Raw genomic sequence first — 16,635 nt, 5'->3', positions numbered from 1 at the left:
AATAATAATAATAAGGTATTTGAGGTTGATATGTACATGAAGGCAGGGTAAAGTGACTCGGCATCAGGATAGATAATAATAATAATAATAATAATAATAATAAGGTATTTGAGGTTGATATGTACATGAAGGCAGGGTAAAGTGACTAGGCATCAGGATAGATAATAATAATAATAAGGTATTTGAGGTTGATATGTACATGAAGGCAGGGTAAAGTGACTAGGCATCAGGATAGATAATAATAATAATAATAATAATAATAATAATAATAATAATAATAAGGTATTTGAGGTTGATATGTACATGAAGGCAGGGTAAAGTGACTAGGCATCAGGATAGATAATAATAATAATAAGGTATTTGAGGTTGATATGTACATGAAGGCAGGGTAAAGTGACTCGGCATCAGGATAGATAATAATAATAATAATAATAATAATAAGGTATTTGAGGTTGATATGTACATGAAGGCAGGGTAAAGTGACTAGGCATCAGGATAGATAATAATAATAATAAGGTATTTGAGGTTGATATGTACATGAAGGCAGGGTAAAGTGACTCGGCATCAGGATAGATAATAATAATAATAATAATAAGGTATTTGAGGTTGATATGTACATGAAGGCAGGGTAAAGTGACTCGGCATCAGGATAGATAATAATAAGGTATTTGAGGTAGATATGTACGTGAAGGCAGGGTAAAGTGACTAGGCATCAGGATAGATAATAATAATAATAATAATAATAATAATAATAATGTATTTGAGGTTGATATGTACATGAAGGCAGGGTAAAGTGACTCGGCATCAGGATAGATAATAATAAGGTATTTGAGGTAGATATGTACGTGAAGGCAGGGTAAAGTGACTAGGCATCAGGATAGATAATAATAAGGTATTTGAGGTAGATATGTACATGAAGGCAGGGTAAAGTGACTCGGCATCAGGATAGATAATAATAAGGTATTTGAGGTAGATATGTACATGAAGGCAGGGTAAAGTGACTAGGCATCAGGATAGATAATAATAAGGTATTTAAGGTAGATATGTACATGAAGGCAGGGTAAAGTAACTAGACGTCAGGATAGATAATAATATAATAATAAGAGTAAAACAAAGAACAGCTTAGCAGCAGCAAATGATGAGTGTAAAAGTGTGTGTGTATGTGTATGTGTTCGTGTTGTGTCGGTATGCATGTGTGTGCTATGTTTGTAGTATATGTGAATGTGTGAGGGTTTTGTGTGGGAGTGAGTGTGTATATGGAGTGTACAGTGGGGAGAACAAGTATTTGATACACTGCCGGTTTGGCAGGTTTTCCTACTTACAAAGCATGTAGAGGTCTGTCATTTTTATCATAGGTAGACTTCAACTGTGAGAGACGGAATCTAAAACAAAAATCCAGAAAATCACATTGTATGATTTTTAAGTAATTAATTTGCATTTTATTGCATGATATAAGTATTTGATCACCTAGCAACCAGTAAGAATTCAGGCTCACACAGACCTGTTAGTTTTGCTTTAAGAAGCCCTCCTGTTCTCCACTCATTACCTGTATTAACTGCACCTGTTTGAACTCGTTACCTGTATAAAAGACACCTGTCCACACACTCAATCAAACAGACTCCAACCTCTCCACAATGGCCAAGACCAGAGAGCTGTGTAAGGACATCAGGAATAAAATTGTAGACCTGCACAAGGCTGGGATGGGCTACAGGACAATAGGCAAGCAGCTTGGTGAGAAGGCAACAACTGTTGGCGCAATTATTAGAAAATTGGAGAAGTTCAAGATGACGGTCAATCACCCTCAGTCTGGGGCTCCATGCAAGATCTCACCTCATGGGGCATCAATGATCATGAGGAAGGTGAGGGATCAGCCCAGAACTACACAGCAGGACCTGGTCAATGACCTGAAGAGAGCTGGGACCACAGTCTCAAAGAAAACCATTAGTAACACACTACGACATCATGGATTAAAATCCTGCAGCCCAAGCAAAGTCCCCCTGCTCAAGCCAGCGCATGTCCAGGCCCATCTGAAGTTTGCCAATGAACATCTGGATGATCCAGAGGAGGAATGGGAGATGGTCATGTGGTCTGATGAGACAAAAATAGAGCTTTCTGGTCTAAACTCCACTCGCCATGTTTGGAGGAAGAAGAAGGATGAGTACAACCCCAAGAAAACCATCCCAACTGTGAAGCATGGAGGTGGATGCTTTTCTGCAAAGGGGACAGGACGACTGCACCGTATTGAGGGGAGGATGGATGGGGCCATGTATCGCGAGATCTTGGCCAGCAACCTCCTTCCCTCAGTAAGAGCATTGAAGATGGGTCGTGTCTGGGTCTCCCAGCATGACAATGACCCAATGACCCGAAACACACAGCCAGGGCAACTAAGGAGAGGCTCCATAAGAAGCATCTCAAGGTCCTGGAGTGGCCTAGCCAGTCTCCAGACCTGAACCCATCCATAAACACACTGCCAGGGCAACTAAGGAGTGGCTCCATAAGAAGCATCTCAAGGTCCTGGAGTGGCCTAGCCAGTCTCCAGACCTGAACCCATCCATAAACACACAGCCAGGGCAACTAAGGAGTGGCTCCATAAGAAGCATCTCAAGGTCCTGGAGTGGCCTAGCCAGTCTCCAGACCTGAACCCATCCATAAACACACTGCCAGGGCAACTAAGGAGTGGCTCCATAAGAAGCATCTCAAGGTCCTGGAGTGGCCTAGCCAGTCTCCAGACCTGAACCCATCCATAAACACACAGCCAGGGCAACTAAGGAGTGGCTCCATAAGAAGCATCTCAAGGTCCTGGAGTGGCCTAGCCAGTCTGCAGACCTGAACCCATCCATAAACACACTGCCAGGGCAACTAAGGAGTGGCTCCATAAGAAGCATCTCAAGGTTCTGGAGTGGCCTAGCCAGCCCCGAAACCTGGAGGATCTGGAGAAGGTCTGTATGGAGGAGTGGGTCAAAATCCCTGCTGCAGTGGGTGCAAACCTGGTCAAGAACTCCAGGAAACGTATGATCTCTGTAATTGCAAACAAAGGTTTCTCAACCAAATATTAAGTTCGGATTTTCTGATGTATCAAATACTTATGTCATGCAATAAAATGAAAATGAATTACTTAAAAATCATACGATGTGATTTTATGGATTTTTGTTTTTGATTCCGTCTCTCACAGTTGAAGTGTACTTATGTTAAAAATTACAGACCTCTACATGCTTTGTAAGTAGGAAAACCTGCAACATCGGCAGTGTATCAAATACGTGTTCTCCCCACTGTATATAAAGTCCAGTGTGCATAGGGTCAGTGTATGATAGAGTCAGAGCAGATAGTTTGGGTACCATAAATGGGCAATTTAGCAGTCTGGCAATTTACAGTGTCTTGCAAAAGGATTCATCCCCCTTGGTGATTTTCCAATTTTGTTGCATTACAACCTGTGATTTAAATAGATTTGGGGGGGGGGGGATTTCATGTAATGGACATACACAAAATAGTCCAAATTGGTGAAATAAAATTTAAAAATTACTAGTTTCAAAGAATTCTAAAAAATAAAACCCTAACCCTTACCCTAAGTCACATAATTAGTTAAATAAAATCCATCTGTGTGCAATCTAAGTGTCACATGATCTGTCACATGATCTCAGTATATATACACCTGTTCTGAAAGGCCCCAGAGTCTACAACACCAAAAAGCAAGGGGCATCACCAAGCGAGCGGCACCATGAAGACCAGTTAGCTCTCCAAACAGGTCAGGTACATTTACATTTACATTTAAGTCATTTAGCAGACGCTCTTATCCAGAGCGACTTACAAATTGGTGAATTCACCTTCTGACATCCAGTGGAACAGCCACTTTACAATAGTGCATCTAAATCATTAAGGGGGGGGGTGGTGAGAAGGATTACTTATCCTATCCTAGGTATTCCTTGAAGAGGTGGGGTTTCAGGTGTCTCCGGAAGGTGGTGATTGACTCCGCTGTCCTGGCGTCGTGAGGGAGTTTGTTCCACCATTGGGGGGCCAGAGCAGCGAACAGTTTTGACTGGGCTGAGCGGGAACTGTACTTCCTCAATGGTAGGGAGGCGAGCAGGCCAGAGGTGGATGAACGCAGTGCCCTTGCTTGGGTGTAGGGCCTGATCAGAGCCTGGAGGTACTGCGGTGCCGTTCCCCTCACAGCTCCGTAGGCAAGCACCATGGTCTTGTAGCGGATGCGAGCTTCAACTGGAAGCCAGTGGAGAGAGCGGAGGAGCGGGGTGACGTGAGAGAACTTGGGAAGGTTGAACACCAGACGGGCTGCGGCGTTCTGGATGAGTTGTAGGGGTTTAATGGCACAGGCAGGGAGCCCAGCCAGCAGCGAGTTGCAGTAATCCAGACGGGAGATGACAAGTGCCTGGATTAGGACCTGCGCCGCTTCCTGTGTGAGGCAGGGTCGTACTCTGCGGATGTTGTAGAGCATGAACCTACAGGAACGGGCCACCGCCATGATGTTGGTTGAGAACGACAGGGTGTTGTCCAGGATCACGCCAAGGTTCTTAGCGCTCTGGGAGGAGGACACAATGGAGTTGTCAACCGTGATGGCGAGATCATGGAACGGGCAGTCCTTCCCGGGAGGAAGAGCAGCTCCGTCTTGCCGAGGTTCAGCTTGAGGTGGTGATCCGTCATCCACACTGATATGTCTGCCAGACATGCAGAGATGCGATTCGCCACCTGGTCATCAGAAGGGGGAAAGGAGAAGATTAATTGTGTGTCGTCTGCATAGCAATGATAGGAGAGACCATGTGAGGTTATGACAGAGCCAAGTGACTTGGTGTATAGCGAGAATAGGAGAGGGCCTAGAACAGAGCCCTGGGGGACACCAGTGGTGAGAGCGCGTGGCGAGGAGACAGATTCTCGCCACGCCACCTGGTAGGAGCGACCTGTCAGGTAGGACGCAATCCAAGCGTGGGCCGCGCCGGAGATGCCCAACTCGGAGAGGGTGGAGAGGAGGATCTGATGGTTCACAGTATCGAAGGCAGCCGATAGGTCTAGAAGGATGAGAGCAGAGGAGAGAGAGTTAGCTTTAGCAGTGCGGAGCGCCTCCGTGATGCAGAGAAGAGCAGTCTCAGTTGAATGACTAGTCTTGAAACCTGACTGATTTGGATCAAGAAGGTCATTCTGAGAGAGATAGCGGGAGAGCTGGCCAAGGACGGCACGTTCAAGAGTTTTGGAGAGAAAAGAAAGAAGGGATACTGGTCTGTAGTTGTTGACATCGGAGGGATCGAGTGTAGGTTTCTTCAGAAGGGGTGCAACTCTCGCTCTCTTGAAGACGGAAGGGACGTAGCCAGCGGTCAGGGATGAGTTGATGAGCGAGGTGAGGTAAGGGAGAAGGTCCCCGGAAATGGTCTGGAGGAGAGAGGAGGGGATAGGGTCGAGCGGGCAGGTTGTTGGGCGGCCGGCCGTCACAAGAAGCGAGATTTCATCTGGAGAGAGAGGGGAGAAAGAGGTCAGAGCACAGGGTAGGGCAGTGTGAGCAGAACCAGCGGTGTCGTTTGACTTAGCAAACGAGGATCGGATGTCGTCGACCTTCTTTTCAAAATGGTTGACGAAGTCATCTGCAGAGAGGGAGGAGGGGGGGGGGAGGGGGAGGAGGATTCAGGAGGGAGGAGAAGGTGGCAGAGAGCTTCCTAGGGTTAGAGGCAGATGCTTGGAATTTAGAGTGGTAGAAAGTGGCTTTAGCAGCAGAGACAGAGGAGGAAAATGTAGAGAGGAGGGAGTGAAAGGATGCCAGGTCCGCAGGGAGGCGAGTTTTCCTCCATTTCCGCTCGGCTGCCCGGAGCTCTGTTCTGTGAGCTCGCAATGAGTCATCGAGCCACGGAGCGGGAGGGGAGGACCGAGCCGGCCTGGAGGATAGGGGACATAGAGAGTCAAAGGATGCAGAAAGGGAAGAGAGGAGGGTTGAGGAGGCAGAGTCAGGAGAAAGGTTGGAGAAGGTATGAGCAGAGGGAAGAGATGAAAGGATGGAAGAGGAAAGAGTAGCGGGGGAGAGAGAGCGAAGGTTGGGACGGCGCGATACCATCCGAGTAGGGGCAGTGTGGGAAGTGTTGGATGAGAGCGAGAGGGAAAAGGATACAAGGTAGTGGTCGGAGACTTGGAGGGGAGTTGCAGTGAGGTTAGTGGAAGAACAGCATCTAGTAAAGATGAGGTCGAGCGTATTGCCTGCCTTGTGAGTAGGGGGAAGGTGAGAGGGTGAGGTCAAAAGAGGAGAGGAGTGGAAAGAAGGAGGCAGAGAGGAATGAGTCAAAGGTAGACGTGGGGAGGTTAAAGTCGCCCAGGACTGTGAGAGGTGAGCCGTCCTCAGGAAAGGAGCTTATCAAGGCATCAAGCTCATTGATGAACTCTCCGAGGGAACCTGGAGGGCGATAAATGATAAGAATGTTAAGCTTGAAAGGGCTGGTAACTGTGACAGCATGGAATTCAAAGGAGGCGATAGATAGATGGGTAAGGGGAGAGAGAGAGAATGACCACTTGGGAGAGATGAGGATCCCGGTGCCACCACCCCGCTGACCAGAAGCTCTCGGGGTGTGCGAGAACACGTGGGCGGACGAAGAGAGAGCAGTAGGAGTAGCAGTGTTATCTGTGGTGATCCATGTTTCCGTCAGTGCCAGGAAGTCGAGGGACTGGAGGGAGGCATAGGCTGAGATGAACTCTGCCTTGTTGGCCGCAGATCGGCAGTTCCAGAGGCTACCGGAGACCAGGAACTCCACGTGGGTCGTGCGCGCTGGGACCACCAGATTAGGGTGGCCGCGGCCACGCGGTGTGGAGCGTTTGTATGGTCTGTGCAGAGAGGAGAGAACAGGGATAGATAGACACATAGTTAACAGGGTACAGAAGAGGCTACGCTAATTCAAAGGAGATTGGAATGACAAGTGGACTACACGTCTCGAATGTTCAGAAAGTTAAGCTTACGTAGCAAGAATCTTATTGACTAAAATGATTGAAATGAAACAGTACTGCTGGAGTAGGCTAGCTGGTAGTGGCTGCGATGTTGACACTACACTAATCAAGTCGTTCCGTCGAGTGTAATAGTTTCTACAGTGCTGCTATTCGGGGGGCTAGCTGGCTAGCTAGCAAGGTTGATTGCGTTCCGTTACTTTAAAAGAACGACAATAGCTGGCTGGCTAACCTAGAAAATCGCTCTAGGCTACACAATTGTCTTAGATACAAAGACGGCTATGTAGCTAGCTAGCTACGATCAAACAAAATAAACCGTTGTACTGTAATAGTTACTACAGTGCTGCTATTCGGGGGCTAGCTGGCTAGCTACGTTAGAAGAACGACAATAGCTGGCCAGCTAACCTAGAAAATCGCTCTAGGCTACACAATTGTCTTGGATACAAAGACGGCTATGTAGCTAGCTAGCTACGATCAAACAAAACAAACCGTTGTACTGTAATAGTTACTACAGTGCTGCTATTCGGGGGCTAGCTACGTTAGAAGAACGACAATAGCTGGCCAGCTAACCTAGAAAATCGCTCTAGACTACACAATTGTCTTAGATACAAAGACGGCTATGTAGCTGGCTAGCTACGATCAAACAAATCAAACCGTTGTACTGTAATGAAGTGAAATGAAAATGTGATACTACCTGTGGAACGACGCGGAATGTTGACCGGGTAGTTGGAGTTCAATTCGGTAGAGGTTGGCTAGCTGTTGGCTAGCTAGCTAGCAGCATTTCCTACGTTAAGGACGACAAATAGCTGGCTAGCTAACCTCGGTAAATTAAGATAATCACTCTAAGTCTACACACTCTAAACTGCACAATTATCTTGGATACGAAGACAACTATGTAGCTAGCTGACACTACGCTAATCGAGTCGTTCAGTTGAGTGTAATAGTTTCTACAGTGCTAGTGGACAGTGGATGTTAGCTAGCTGCTTAGCTAGCTGCTGGGCAGATACGTTAGGACGACGAAGTACGATAATTATGCAATTGTCGTTGATACAAAGACGGCTATGTAGCTGGCTAAGAAGAAGTTGCTAAGATTAGACAAATCAAACCGTTGTACTATAACGAAATGTAATGAAAAGTTATAAAAAGTTATACTACCTGCGGACCGAAGTGTAGATGCGGCCGCTCGCTCCAACCGGAACCGGAATGCAAAGTTGTGGAGAAGTACAGATCAGGGTTAGGGTTAAAAATATATATCTGAAACTTTGAACAGCTGACGGAGCACCATTAAATCCATTATTAAAAAATGGAAAGAATATGGCACCACACCAAACCTGCCAAGAGAGCCGCCCACCAAAACTCACGGACCAGGCAAGGAGGCATTAATCAGAGAGGCAACAAAGATGCCAAAGATAACCCTGAAGGAGCTGCAAAGCTCCACAGTGGAGATTAGAGTATCTGTCCATAGGACCACTTCAAGCCAGACACTTAAGCCGGAAATTCTTGAGGGAAACCTGTTTCAGTCTTCCAGAGATTTGAGACTGGGACGGAGGTTCACTTTCCAGCAGGACAATGACCCTAAGCATACTGCTAAAGCAACACTTGAGTGGTTTAAGGCTAAACATTTAAATGTCTTGGAATGGCCTAGTCAAAGCCCAGGCCAATTAAGAATATGTGGTATGACTTAAAGATTGCTGTACACTAGCAGGAACCCATCCAACTTGAAGGAGCTGGAGCAGTTTTGCCTTGAAAAATGGGCAAAGATCCCATTGGCTAGATGTGCCAAGCTTTTAGAGACATGGGTGGTCGGTTGTAAGCAATTGTCCGGGCCTTCCTCTGACACCACCTGATATAGATGTCCTGGACGGAAGGGAGCTCGGCCCCAGTGATGCACCACCCTCTGTAACGCTTTGCGATCGAGGTCAGTCCATTTTCCGTACCAAGCGGTGATGACTGTGGAGGTGTGTGTGGACCATATTAAGTCCTTAGTTTTTATTTTATTTCACCTTTATTTAACCAGGTATTCTAGTTGAGAACAAGTTCTCATTTGCAACTGCGACCTGGCCAAGATAAAGCGTAGCAATTCGACACATACAACAACAGAGTTACACATGGAATAAACAAAACATACAGTCAATAATACAGTAGAACAAATGAAAACAAAAAGTCTATATACAGTGAGTTCAAATGAGGTAAGTTAAGGAAATAAACAGGCCATGGTGGCAAAGTAATTACAATATAGCAATTAAACACTGGAATGGTAGATCGGCAGAAGATGAATGTGCAGGTAGAGATACTGGGGTGCAAGGTAGCAAAATAAATAAATAAATACCAGTATGGGGATGAGGTAGGTAGATAGATGGGCTGTTTACAGATAGGCTAAGTACAGGTGCAATAATCTTTAAACTGCTCTGACAGCTGGTGCTTAAAGCTAGTGAGGGAGATGTGAGTCTCCAGCTTCAGAGATTTTTGCAATTCGTTCCAGTCATGGGCAGCAGAGAACTGGAAGCAAAGACGGCCAAAGGAGGAATTGGCTTTGGGGGTGACCAGTGAGATATACCCGCTGGAGCGCGTGCTACGAGTGGGTGCTGATATGGTGACCAGTGAGCTGAGATAAGTCGGGTCTTTACCTAGCAGAGACTTGTAGATAACCTGTAGCCAGTGGGTTTGGCGACGAGTATGAAGCGAGGGCCAACCAACGAGCGTACAGGTCGCAATGGTGGGTAGTGTATGGGGCTTTGGTGACAAAACAGTTGGCACTGTGATAGACTGCATCCAGTTTGTTGAGTAGAGTGTTGGAGGCTATTTTATAGATGACATCACCAAAGTCGAGGATCGGTAGGATGGTCAGTTTTATGAGGGTATGTTTGGCAGCATGAGTGAAGGATGCTTTATTGTGATATAGGAAGCCGATTCTAGATTTAATTTTGGATTGGAGATGCTTAATGTGATTCTGGAAGGAGAGTTTACAGTCTAACCAGACACCCAGGTATTTGTAGTTGTCCACGTATTCTAAGTCAGAGCCGTCCAGAGTAGTGATGCTGGACGGGCGAGCAGGTGCGGGCAGCGATCGATTGAAAAGCATGCATTTAGTTTTAATTGCGTTTAAGACCAGCTGGAGGCCACGTAAGGAGAGTTGTATGGCATTGAAGCTCGTCTGGAGGTTAGTTAACACAGTGTCCAAGGAGGGGCCAGAAGTATACAGAATGGTGTCGTCTGCGTAGAGGTGGATCAGAGAATCACCAGCAGCAAGAGTAGCATCATTGATGTATACAGAAAAGAGAGTCGGCCCAACAATATAACCCTGTGGCACACCCATAGAGACTGTCAGAGGTCCAGACAACAGGCCCTACGATTTAACACACTGAACTCTATCAGAGAAGTAGTTGGTAAACTAGGCGAGGCAATCATTTGAGAAACCAAGGCTGTCGAGTCTGCCAATAAGAATGTTGTGATCGACAGAGTCGAAAGCCTTGGCCAGGTCGATGAATACGGCTGCACAGTAATGTCTCTTATCGATGGCGATTATGATGTCGTTTAGAATCTTGAGCGTGGCTGAGGTGCACCCATGACCAGCTCTGAAACCAGATTGCATAGCGGAGAAGGTATGGAGGGATTCGAAATGGCCAGTAATCTGTTTGTTAACTTGGCTTTTGAAGACCTTAGAAAGACAGGGTAGGATAGATATAGGTCTGTAGCAGTTTGGGTCTAGAGTGTCACCCCCTTTGAAGAGGGGGATGACCGCGGCAGCTTTCCAATCTTTGGGAATCTCAGACGATACGAAAGAGAGGTTGAACAAGCTAGTAATAGGGGTTGCAACAATTTCGGCAGATAATTTTAGAAAGAGAGGGTCCAGATTGTCTAGCCCGGCTGATTTGTAGGGGTCCAGATTTTGCAGCTCTTTCAGAACATCGGCTATCTGGATATGGTTAAATGAGAAATGGTGGGGGCTTTGGCGGGTTGCTGTGGAGGGTGCCGGGCAGTTGACCGGGGTAGGGGTAGCCATTTGGAAAGCATGGCCAGACGTAGAGAAATGCTTATTGAAATTCTCAATTATAGTGGATTTATCGGTGGTGACAGTGTTTCCTAGCCTCAGAGCAGTGGGCAGCTGGGAGGAGGTGCTCTTATTCTCCTTGGACTTTACAGTGTCCCAGAACTTTTTTGAGTTAGTACTACAGGATGCAAATTTCTGTTTGAAAAAGCTTGCCTTTTCTAACTGCCTGTGTATATTTGTTCCTAACTTCCCTGAAAAGTTGCATATCACGGGGGCTATTCTATGCTAATGCAGAACGCCACAGGATGTTTTTGTGCTGGTCAAGGGCAGACAGGTCTGGCGTGAACCAAGGACTATATCTATTCCTAGTTCTACATTTTTTGAGAGGGGCATGCTTATTTAAGATGGTGAGGAAGGCACTTTTAAAGAATAGCCAGGCATCATCTACTGACGGGATGAGGTCAATGTCATTCCAGGATACCCCGGCCAGGTCGATTAGAAAGGCCTGCTCGCAGAAGTGTTTCAGGGAGCGTTTGACAGTGATGAGGGGTGGTCGTTTGGTCGCAGACCCATTACGGATGCAGGCAATGAGGCAGTGATCGCTGAGATCTGGATTGAAAACAGCAGAGATGTATTTGGAGGGCAAATTAGTTCGGATGACATCTATGAGGGTGCCCATGTTTACTGATTTGGGGTTGTACCTGGTAGGTTCATTGATCATTTGTGTGAGATTGAGGGCATCAAGCTTAGTTTGTAATATGTGATATGGTCGCCAAGGAACTTAAGCTCTTGACCTGCTCCACAACAGACCTGTCGATGTGGATGGGAACTTGCTCTCCCCTCTTTCTCCTATAGTACACAATCAGCTCCTTGGTCTTACTGACTTTGATGGAGAGGTTGTTGTCCTGGTACCACATTGCTAAGTCTCTGACTTCCTCCCTTTAGACTGACTCATCGGCATCGGTGATCAGTCGTGCTTGGCCACAAAGTTGTAGGTGAACAGGGGGACTAATCATACACCCCTGAGGGGCCCCGTGTTGAGGGTCAGCGTGGCAGAGGTGTTGTTGCCTACCCTCACTACCCTGGGCTGGCCCCGCCAGGAAGTCCAGTATCTAGTTGCAGAGTGAGGGTGTTCAGTCCCAGGGTCCCTGATCTTGGAGGGACTATGGTGTTGAACTCTGAGCTGAAGTCTATGAACAGCATTCTAACATAGTTATTTCCCCTCTTGTCCAGGTAGGAGAGTTCAGTGTAAAATGCAGTTGAGATTGAGTCATCTGTGATCTGTTGGAGCAGTATGCAAATTGGAGTGGGTCTCTAGGACGATGGTGTTGATGTGAGCCAAGACCAGCTTTTCAAAGCACTTCGTAATTACAGATGTGAGTGCTACAGGGAGAGAGCCATTTGGCAGGTTACCTTGGAGCTCTTGGAAACACGGACAATGGTGGTCAGCTTAAAACATGTTGGGATTACAGACAGGGACAAGGAGAGATTAAAAATGTTTGAGTACGCGTCCTGGTATTCAGTCTACTCCGGCCTTGTGATTGTTAACCTGTTTAAAGGTTTAGCTCACATTGGCCATGGTGACCAAGATCACACAGTCATATGGAAAAACAGGAGGTTTAATGCAAGGCACAGTGCTATATTCCTTGACGTGAGAAAAAAACAAGCATTTAGATAATTTGAGAATTCTGCATCGCTAAGCATCTTATGGCTGGGTTTCCCTTTATTATCCATTATTGGGGCGGCAGGGTTGCCTCGTGGTTAGAGCGTTGGACTAGTAACTGAAAGGTTGCTAGTTCAAATCCCCGAGCTGAGAAGGTACAAATCTGTCGTTCTGCCCCTGAACAGGCAGTTAACCCACTGTTCCTAGGCTGTCATTGAAAATAAGAATTTGTTCTTAACTGACTTGCCTAGTAAAATAAAGGTAAAATAAAATAAAAAAATTGTCTGCATGCCCTGCCACATACTGCAGCTGTACACAGCCCATCTGTAAATGGCCCATCCAATCTACCTACCGCATCCCCATATTGTTTTTATTTACTTTTTGCTCTTCTGAACACCAGTATTTCTATTTGCACATCATCATCTGCACATCTATCACTCCAGTGTTAATTTGATACATTTTAATTACTTACTCCTATTTATTGCCTTACCTCCTCATGCCATTTGCACACACTGTATATAGACTTTTTTTCTATTGTGTTATTGACTGTATGTTTGTTTATTCCATGTGTAACTCTGTGTTGTTGTTTGTGTCGCACTGCTTTGCTTTATCTTGGCCAGGTCACAGTTGAAATTAGAACTTGTTCTCAACTGGCCTACCTGGTTAAATAAAGGTGAAATAAAAAACGTTTAAATAAACATACAACGAGCATCGGAACACTAAACGAGAGACCTCGGTTTATCGGTTTATTGTTTTTGACAGTGTGATTTTATATACTTTTCGTTTTAATTTTGGATCCTGCGTAACAGTTGGGCTCAGTGACTGTGAACTCTACTATCTGTCCTGGGTTCCCGCAGATTCCATGTAAAGAGAGAAACAAGGAAACCCAGTTAGCAGTCTCAAATGGAGGTCGCTATTGAACGTTCTCAATGCTGCAGGAGCAGTACTAACTTTGCTTTATTCCGGGACAATGTGGACCACTCTGACTTTCAATGTAGCAACTGTTTGCTTGCAGAGGACTACAGGGACGAAGTGGCTACTCTTAGAAAACAAGTAGCGAACCTACACAAGCTGCTGGGAATCCACGCCTGCCTGGTTTTTCTTTTACCCAAGTAGCCAGACGCCGCTCTGGTCTGATGGAAGTGTCGCAGGAATCCCTCCCCAAAGGGGGCTCCAATTCCCTGGTGAATGGAGCTCGTAGGATGCTCCTGGATGACTTGTGGAATGTTCCTGTTCTCGACCCAACCAACCAGCCTTGGCAATATGTCAGGACTGAGGTAGGACAGGTTTTATGTCGCTCTGCATTAAAGTCTCTGCCCACCAGAAACGCTGCCTCTGGGTGAGCGGTTAGTTGTTTGTTTATTGCCCGATACAGTTCGTGCCAGAGTAGTGTTGGCTTATGAAGGGATGTAGACAGCTGTGATAATTACGGATGAGATGGTCTGCAGCTTACCATGAGGTATTCTATATAAGGTGAGCAAAAGCTTGAGATTTCCTTCACACTTGAAGCAGCACACCAGTTGTTATTTATGAAAATACACTCCACGTCCTTTTGACTTTCCCGAAGCCGCAGTATGATCCTGCTACTGCATGGAGAATCCACCGAGAACTATGTGCATAGCATCATCATCCAGCCATGTTTCAGTAAGACATAATATATTGCAGTTTTTCAAGTCTCTCTAATAGGAGACCCTCGAACTAAGCTCATCCATCTTATTCTCGAGTGACTGGACATTTAGCAATAGAATGGAGGAGTGAGTCATTCGGTTTTCTCTTTCAATTTTACCAGGACTCCACCTTGTCTCCCGCGTCTACGCCTGCACTGTTTAGGTAGCCATGGAACAAATGAATATGGTCCAGAATGAACAGTGGAACAGCTGAGTCGCGTTTGAAGTGGAAATCGAGGTTTGTAAGTGTCGATCTGATGTCCAGAAGTGCTTGGCGGTCATATGTGATAACAGTATTACCTTTCTGTAAAAAAAAAATTAAGATGAACACGATACAAGTCACTATATAGCGAAGTTAGGATGGAACTCATAAGATGTCGCCCTTGTCCGTCGGCACTCTTTTGCACACCAGTATTTCTATTTGCACATCATCATCTGCACATCTATCACTCCAGTGTTAATTTGATACATTTTAATTACTGTATGTGATAATGCCAGCCCTCTTGTCATAATAAAAGGTCAATAATAAGAGCTAGACCAACGACAACATTGTAAAACCCCAGGGGTGAAACTGCTTCTATGTTGTTCAGTCATGATAACACTCTACTTAGACGAGAGGCTGAAGTACAGGTGTTTCTAAATAAACAGACAAAAAAAACACTACATAAAAACAAAGTATTTAATCACCTGCATGGCAGTGTAGGTCGCAAGGCACAGCACAGCCATCAGAGAGCCTTCCAGGCAACCATGTTCCACTGAGAATGAATCCAACTCTAATACTGCCAAGAAAGTGGAGATGTGGAGGCATATCGTTTCGGAGTCCTTCCCAGACCATAAAATCTTAATCACATTGGCAAGGAAAATTCAAGGTGAAATCCATCGACAGCACTTTGTATCAATATGAAATCGCCTATTCCACGTTGTTAAATTAATGTTAAGAATTCACAACATACCAGCGGCATCCAGCGGCAAGGGAGATACTAATTTGGGCTCCTTCAGTGGGTTTCCAGGACAGACAAGCTATTCCCTCACTGTTTGGGCCCGTCCACCACTGCTGAGAAAAGATGCATGATAAAAATGGCAAGAAATGTATCCAAAGATGTACATTGTATTTCTGTTTACTTCATAGTGAAACCAGGTTTCCTGGCCTAGAGACTTGAGGGCAAAGCGAGATAAGGTGGCCAGCCCTGAGGGGTGGCAGAACAGCTACCGGCCAGGCTGTTGATGATGGCACTTTAAATGGTGGAACACCCTGGCAACCTTCTCGTTGACACTCAATTGCTGTTTCACCAACTCTGCCTGTTTGCCTTCTTCCACTACCCAGTCAAAGAAAAACACAAGTCAGATACCTGCATTCGTGAAGGCACCCACAAACTTCTCCAGGCAGTGCATTAACTCTTTCCATTGGCCACCATACCAGTCCCTCAGACAGGCCATGCCATCCACCACCAGTGTAGGAGGAGTGGTGCTGCTGCCCTGTGTGCTGTCCTGCACACACACATGCTGCAATGCCATTTCCCTGAGGTCCACAGGTTTCTGGACAACATTTCTCCATGAAATACTGCAAGCCTTTCATACCAACTCATACAAAGACAAATGAAATATGTTTTAAATAGTGGCTAGGAGCAATACAATACACTGGCTCAAACCAGTTTATGTATGACATGTAAGTGAATTAATAACTGACTAAATAGGTATAATGCTCACAGAATATTCAGAAAAATAGTTTAAAAGCGCACTGAGTGTGACTCTCTGGCCATGCTTTTCAGGGAGACGTATTCTAGCTAATGCAACAGAATGTTTGAACTGTTTAATAATAAGGACTAAGCCTAGGGCCTAGGCTATGACTCGGGTTGGCTGCTAAATAGCCTAAAAGTTGTCACACTTCATACCCTAATAATTTGTTGAACGTTTGAAAATAAAGTTGGAGAAAGAGTTCAATAGTGAAGTTGGTTAACTAGGCCTAATAAAAAGTAGATTTCATCCTACTGCCGTTGAGAAATAGATGATCCAGGAGTTATAATACTGTGCACACAAAGCTTAATCTTCTATTGTGGCCGTGACTAGAAAAGTGTGAATAGGTTGGAGCATATGCAGGCTGTCACCACAGGTGCCTACATCTGGTCATCTCTGGGCAGATGCTCCCAGGGACCTGGGGAGCCATTCTAAAGGGGCACCGCCCCGTTAAATCCTCCATTCAGTGGGATGGCGTTGTGCCGTAATTCAGATTGCCTTGCTCTGGAATTGGGGGTGAGGGGCTCATAATGACGGTCTGATGGTATCTTAGCACTGGAGCTCATCCCCAAGGTGAAATAGTGAAGGTGGTTTAATGGGGGTAGGGATGAAGTTTGCTCAAAAAAAAGTTAAAGAACATGAAAAGAATCTGCCAATCT

This window comes from Oncorhynchus masou, chromosome 24, assembly GCF_036934945.1.
Source record: "Oncorhynchus masou masou isolate Uvic2021 chromosome 24, UVic_Omas_1.1, whole genome shotgun sequence".
NCBI lineage: Eukaryota > Metazoa > Chordata > Actinopteri > Salmoniformes > Salmonidae > Oncorhynchus > Oncorhynchus masou.
Note: the sequence above shows the minus strand (reverse complement) of the source record.